Genomic DNA, 7,132 nt, shown 5'->3' with positions numbered 1-7,132 from the left:
GCCTTGCAAGGTAGGTTGGTGTGAGGAGTGACGTGCAGGAGTAGGCTTGGGAAGACAGAGTGATGGGGTTGGGGTGACACGCACATCAGGATATAGTTGAATGTGGCATTGCACTCACCTTTCTTGACCTGATGAGATCATGAAATCTTTTCCGCCTTACGACATCCCTGCTTCCACAATCTCCAGCCATGCCATCATGGTGTCTCTGGCTGCTCTTTTGCACCCATCCCCACGGAACAGGACCTCCCTGCCTGCTCTGACTGGACCAGCACTGCCAGGGAGGCATCCGTGAATCTGGGCACAGCCTTCTGTTGGTGTGACTCCATGACCCGCACAAATCTCGGTGATCTCCAGCAATTTCCACTTCTCCCAAACACCTTTATCTTTCCCCCAACAACCTTCAACTGGGATGTGTGCGAGGCTGCTTTAAATATCCGAGCTGAAAACGTGTCATCGGTGACATCAGCAGCCCTGCTCCATTTAAGTGGGCCGGGAAACTCGCATGACTCTTTCAATTGATGTAATTGAGTTAAACATTCAGTTCAGAACACGCTGTTAAAAAGTTCAGGATGGTGACTCACTACACGCACCGGCCCCGACAGTCGGGGCATGGAGTCTGCTGCCCCACTGTACTCCCTTTAAGGTTATTTTCCTGATTAGGTGTTTAGATACAAATTTATTCTGCAGCCAGCTAGTGATACACCTGTCCCTGGGTGTGGTTGTTGCTGACACTGAATGCTAAAAGTGGAACAGTGTTCCCATCCCACAGCATTGACATTCTTCACCTTGATGAGCACAAAATTCCACCAATATGAATACAAATTAAAAAATATAATTTTAATTTCCGCTGTATGCCAGAAGGGGATGGCGGGGAGGATTTTCTCTCTATGCTGGGTGTATCAACATCATAAACATCTTAGTTATAAATGCAAACAGAGAAAATCTTTTCTTATGGTTTGTGGAATTATAGACTCCCTGTAGCTCGTATTCTTGCACTACATCTAAATTGACTGATTAAACATGAGCTGTCAACCCAAAGGTAAATATAAGTGACCCATACTGCTGTAATTTTCCTTGATTGACGAAGGTCTCCAATTTTAATGAATAATTCTCCTCCAAACTGGGGAAACCTTACTTGCCTGCTAGGTTGGAGTGTTGGCCTCTGATCAGATTGTAGCCTGTAAGCTTAGAGCCATAATGTCAAGGCTCAGTTGCATCACCACCAATTCATTCAGTGAACCTCTCGAGGCTAGTTCTGCGAGGTTCCACACCGCTGGCGGAGTCTCTCTCTGCATGCGTATGGATCGTAAAATCGGGTACACAAGATCACTAGCCTGATTCACAGGTTGTGGGGGTGGTGTGGAGAGAATGTTAGGCTATGGCATGCATGGGCCTCATTTAAATAGCATCATCATTAAAATTAGATTTTGTGCTGAATCTCCTGACTCCTGGTGAGGCTACACGCACCTTGCCCATATAAAATTGCTGCATAGGATGTCCCGGGACAATGCCTGCTGAAGCAGGTTTCTTAAAGGAAGATGATTGTTGATATAAGTGTGTGTTTTGTTTCTTTCAATTACATTTTGCTCCGTGCACTAGTTGGTTTTGCTGGGTAGCCTGTTATTTTCTTCCCATTACTTTCTTTTATTATTCTTGGTTGCTACTGGAATTTAAATGTCACCACTCAACGTTCTGAGGTTGGGTATTGGTTTGGAGGTTCCAAACACAGTGCATGATTAGATGAGGAAGTGGGGTTCAAGAGCAGACCAACAAATGCCACTATTTTGTCCACATCCAACACTATCCTGGGATCCAAGATCGTGGATCCCTCCACACATATCAGGACATGTCAGAGGCGACATCTCTCCATCGTCTCCACTTGGCATGGCAAGCTGTCAAAGTTGCACCATCTGCTGCAGGATGACTTGCAGACAACATCTGTAACAGGGACAGTTCTTCCCAGAGAAGTGACGGTTACCACAGCAAGAAGACACCTGTTACATCAGACAGTCTGCAGTGTGCACATGTATCAAGCAAGTGACAAATTCTGTTTGTAAGATACAATGCTTTTGTCATTTTCCTTGTAAAAAGAAAGCATTAGCTGGGCAGGGTGCAGAGATTTCCCTGGGTTGCAGGGTTCCCTTGAGTGCAAGGCATCACAGAAATTACCCATGTGAGCATCATGGCTTCCTAATCAACCCAATGGCTATATGAACAGCAAGGGCTTGCACTCAATTAATGGTCAGTGGCATCCGACCACAGAAACATTATTATGCACATCAATGGCTGTTAGCCAAGAAGCAGCCATGATGCTATCACTGTGTCATGTCCATGGTGCCCTCACTGGAAGGAGATAAAACACTGGCAGGATGGCTCTTCAGAGACTCGGGCAAACCTCTCAATCCATGACTGCTAATCCCGCTAAGAAACCCCCCAACAGACGAGCAGCGCTTCAAGCTGGAAGCCTGAACATCTGTTTTCTGTTCTTCAGCTGCCACCTCCACCAATAAGGAAAGTGTGCCATCCAGGTTTGGCACAATGGAAGTGGTGTTTTAATGTGCAATAGTTGTGTACAGTGCTTTAAATGACGCTTTGCAAGGGGTACGGGAGTTGCCTACATAGATTTGTGCCATGCTTGATGGGACCCACCAGAAATTGTTCAAAAGTGGAAAACACACTTTCCTTCACCTTCCTCCTGATATCAGCAAACATCATTTTTGGCCTGGTACAAGGAACCTGGATAATTGCATTGGCCCAGTTAGCAATGTGTCTCAATGCAACTTGCATTTATACTTTTAATGGAGGGTGGTCTTCATTCCGGATAATGCCACCTTCCTTTGATGCACTTCCTGCAGCAGGTCTTCCAACTTTTCAACATCAAAGGGAGCAATGTCTCCACTGTGCCATTGTCAATAATCAGTGCACTATCCTGTCATTACAACTTCTGTTTAATGGTGAGCTGCAGCCCTTAAAATCTTCTGTCTTGCCGTATCCCATCTAAGTGCACTCCATGCTAAGATCTCTGGGCAAGTTAGCCATTTAGGCTATTCAAGTTAGAGGGAGCGCTTCCCTTCACAATGTGGCATGGCCTGTGCCCCGAGCTGCTGACTAGGTGCCATGGACCGGCTCAACCCCATTTTTACTGGACTCATGAAATTGGAGCTATCATTTTAACTTGTATTGTTGGGTAGACAGGAACACAGTTATAGAAGTTTAGTTATTTTTATATGGTATCTGGTTGGCTTACTACTCATCAAATTTGCCAGCTTGACAATAATTATGTGACCCAAGTTATCATGCCATTATTCCAGACACTGGTTCAGTGGAAATTAAAATATGGTATACTTGTATATGTTGGAATTGGAGGGTACACTCACTCACAAGGTAATCTTTACTTGCCAAAAAAAGACTTCTAACATTCAACATGTAGTAACCCAATTACTATCTTGATAACCTGGAAGGGACGTGTCAATGTTCTATGATAAACTTGGGCTTCTTCATAAAGGTCTGGAAAGCATGAACTAGAGGTAAAAGAGGAAGCGTTAACTTCAGCTATGACATAGAGTAATGAAAGTGTTCCCTCGGTGAACAAGTTTTTTGTCAACTGCTTTTTGCTCTGGCAGACCAAAGACCGACTGAAGTAGCAGATGCCACCAAATAGCAGCTTAGAATAATCTGGCTACATTAAAATTTAAAGCTGTGATAACCTTTACAACCATAAATATATATATTTTTAAACTTTTTTTTCTCTTTTCTAATATTTTCTACACCTTCTAAAAAAAATTTTTAAGTTTAACATTTTCTAAATTTAACGAGCTAGAAATTCCACGTGGTGAGTTGCTTCGCTTTTACACCAATGGAAAATGAGTTGAGTCTGGTGACAGTCTGGAGAGGGATTTACACCAGAATTTTCTGGGTCTACTCACTTGCATTTTCATTGGAGTTGTGATTGGTGATAAAAGGGAATAATGTGCTGGGGTGCATGGAAATTAGCCATGTTCTGGCTGAAGATTGAAGCAGCAAACTGGGACAACAGCAGGTGAGGAACAGTGCTCGGCTCAGTGAGATAACTCGAGCACAAAAAGCTAGGCTGACACTCCAATGCAGTGCTGAGGGAATGCTGCACTGTCGGAGGTGCCGTCTTTCGGATGAGACATTAAACCGAGGCCCCGTCTGCGCTCTCGGTTGGAAGTAAAAGATCCCATGGCACTATTTTGAAGAAGAGCAGGGGAGTTATCCCCGGTGTCCTGGCCAATATTTATCTTTCAATCAACATCACTAAAACAGATTATCTGGTCATTATCACATTGCTGCTTGTGGCAGCTTGCTGTGTGCAAATTGGCTGTCGCGTTTCCTACATTACAACAGTGACTGCACTCCAAAAGTACCTCATTGGCTGTAAAACGCATTGGGACGTCCTGAGGTTGAGAAAGGCGCTATATAAATGCAAGTCTTTCTTTTGTTCTATCAGCTGGCTAGGATGGGGGTCTCATGACTGGCTTTGTACCACTTTACAAAAGTAGAAGCACTTCCTGGTGAGGAAGTTGATGGGTTTTCCGTAGGAACTCGCAAACCAATTTGGGTGCCTGCGATTGCACGCTGGACCCTGGGAAAGCCAGTGGCCTGTAAAACTGTGTCCCTATCTTGCTGCTGCCTTCCTGTGATGCCCAAGGTGATAAATCCCCCAGCTCTTCTGTAAAACGCATCAGTCACCTGATGAATGCAATCCTGGCTGATATTACAGTGGTCCAACATGGCAGCATGTAACGGCTATGTGCTATAAAAGTTGAGTGCAGTCGTCGCCTTCATAGCCACAGAACAATGTGAACCGATAACCATGGTGCAGATCCTCCTGCAGTAGATGGTGCAGCTCCCCTATTGCCTCATTATCTGATGGGGTCCATCCCCTCAAATAATTCCTGACCGTGCTCGATTTTGTGATTCTTCTTTTCTTCCTCCATGATAGTAGCATATAAGACATGGATATAGGGAATGCCATACCTGCTCCTAAGAACCCCCCACTATGAATTTTGGGGGTTGGGTGGGGGGGGTGGGGGGGCAGAGACGGGAGGGTTGAAATCTCCCAGTGATCTCACACTTTCACAAGCGGTGAGAAGCAAGTCTAGGTCTATGTATTCAGCATACCGGAAAAGAATCACTGCAAAACGTCATTCCCAGCTGCAGAAATCATAATTGAAACCCAACACACTCTTCAGGCTCACAAACTCTTCACTCACACCTGTCTTAGCTGATCTTGACAACAGATGAGCCTTGTAATTTTTGCTCTAATGCTCTGAGTTCATTGCGAGTGTAAAAACAGGAAACTTGGAGCTGCAGTGCCATTGGAAAATAGCATAAATAACTCCTACAATAGCAAAATACTGCGGATGCTGGAATAACTCCCGTTCCACTTTGTGCCAAAAAAGTTATTTTTCTGCTTATACACTACAATTCTTTTGAAAACGATATGGAATTTCTAGGCCAACATTTTTAAGTTACATTTCTACCTCCAAGCTTTAAATGTCTTTTTTTAATATGCTTACTTGGCTTCAAAAGGACCTAAAGGTTAACCATGCCATGTCGTTAACCATGCCATGTCATGGACACAATCCTGTCAACCTTTGGCATGTCTTGCCATGTCAAATAGGACAGGGTTGATGGTCGGGTAAGCTCAATGGCCTTGGGAAGAAGAACATGCCTGGACGACAAAACAGTGCACTAGTGGTTAACATTAAAAGGTAAAATTTAAGCATGATCAGATTGTCTTTATGAATAAATGCAAATATATCCAAGAAGCCATCTGTAGCTGATGAGGCACCAGGCCAAGTCAGCTGGAGTAACTAGAAAGCAGTAATTTTTACCTTCAAAATGAAGATGTCAGTTCAGACTGACATAAGATGCAGAAGCAATGAGAAACCAGCAACATAGATTAACATTATTCAAGCTCGCTTGCTGACTATCCTATTCATAATGCAATTATAATTGGTGCACTTAGTCATAATGGAGATTTCTACAGCAGTGTAACAAATGGGTCATGTTTCATATCACCAACACTATTCGACTAATGAAACTGATCTGATACAGGAATGGTGCTTTATCAAATTGATGATTGTGGTGAAAATTTAACAAAAACATCCTTATTACTGTGATTTCTTTCCCCCCCAGTAATTCCTATCCTCACCCTCACACACACATTGGCGCACTGTTCTATTCAGTTGGGCGGATGATAGCCCAGGCTACAGTTATCTTCAGGACCGTATTCGGTGGTTTTCATTGTCTGAACAGCCAGGAGGTGTGCTGACTGAGGCTGTCATAACTTACATAAAAACAGAAAATGCTGGAGAAACTCAGCAGGCCAGGCAGCATCTGCGAAGAGAGAAACAGAGTTAAAGTTTCAGGTCGATGACCTTTTGTCAGAACTTACCCCTGGGAGTGATGCATTGATCCTTGAATACAGAACCTGCATGCGAGTAATGCAGAATTTGAATCTAAACACAAAATTTGTGTGTAGTGCTCCATAATTTGGCGTCACAAAATGTGGCAAATGAGCAAACTGTGAGGAGTGAATAAAGCAATAGGCACTGCCTTGCATTGCCTTCATCTTTTTGAAATTTAAAACAAAACAGATTAGAGTTGTGCATTAACACCTCCACTAAAATAGCACACAGAGGAATGTCATATGAATGTGTTAAGTGTTTGTTTTCTGTTATTGCTGGGTTTATAATTTGTGTGCCTGCATTTCTGATATTGGAAATTTACTAAACTACCTTTGGAACATAAAACAAGGGCAAGAATGTAATCAGTCTAAAATTTCCATCAGCCCTTTTACAAAAGACAGCATCTATAGATAGTTCAATGAGAACATAATGCATTATACCCTAAATGTGACATTTCTCTCTGTTTGCAACAGTGACAATAGTTACATATTTCAGAAAGTATTGTCCTTGAGAAATTAGAAGATCTTACAAAAATATATTTAACATTTCATTTGATATGAAAAGAAAAATAGTTTTAAAGTTTGTAGTTTATTATGCAAACCAATCGAGGTTAGCCTGAGAAGACCGAACAATCTACCTCTTTTTTAAAAATATTAAGCTAAAGTCACCTTTTGTCACATCTGATTGGCCCATTC

Source organism: Somniosus microcephalus, chromosome 17, assembly GCF_052327205.1.
Source record: "Somniosus microcephalus isolate GS21.2 chromosome 17, FLI_Smic_1.0, whole genome shotgun sequence".
Taxonomy (NCBI): domain Eukaryota; kingdom Metazoa; phylum Chordata; class Chondrichthyes; order Squaliformes; family Somniosidae; genus Somniosus; species Somniosus microcephalus.
This window is presented reverse-complemented; position numbering follows the sequence as displayed.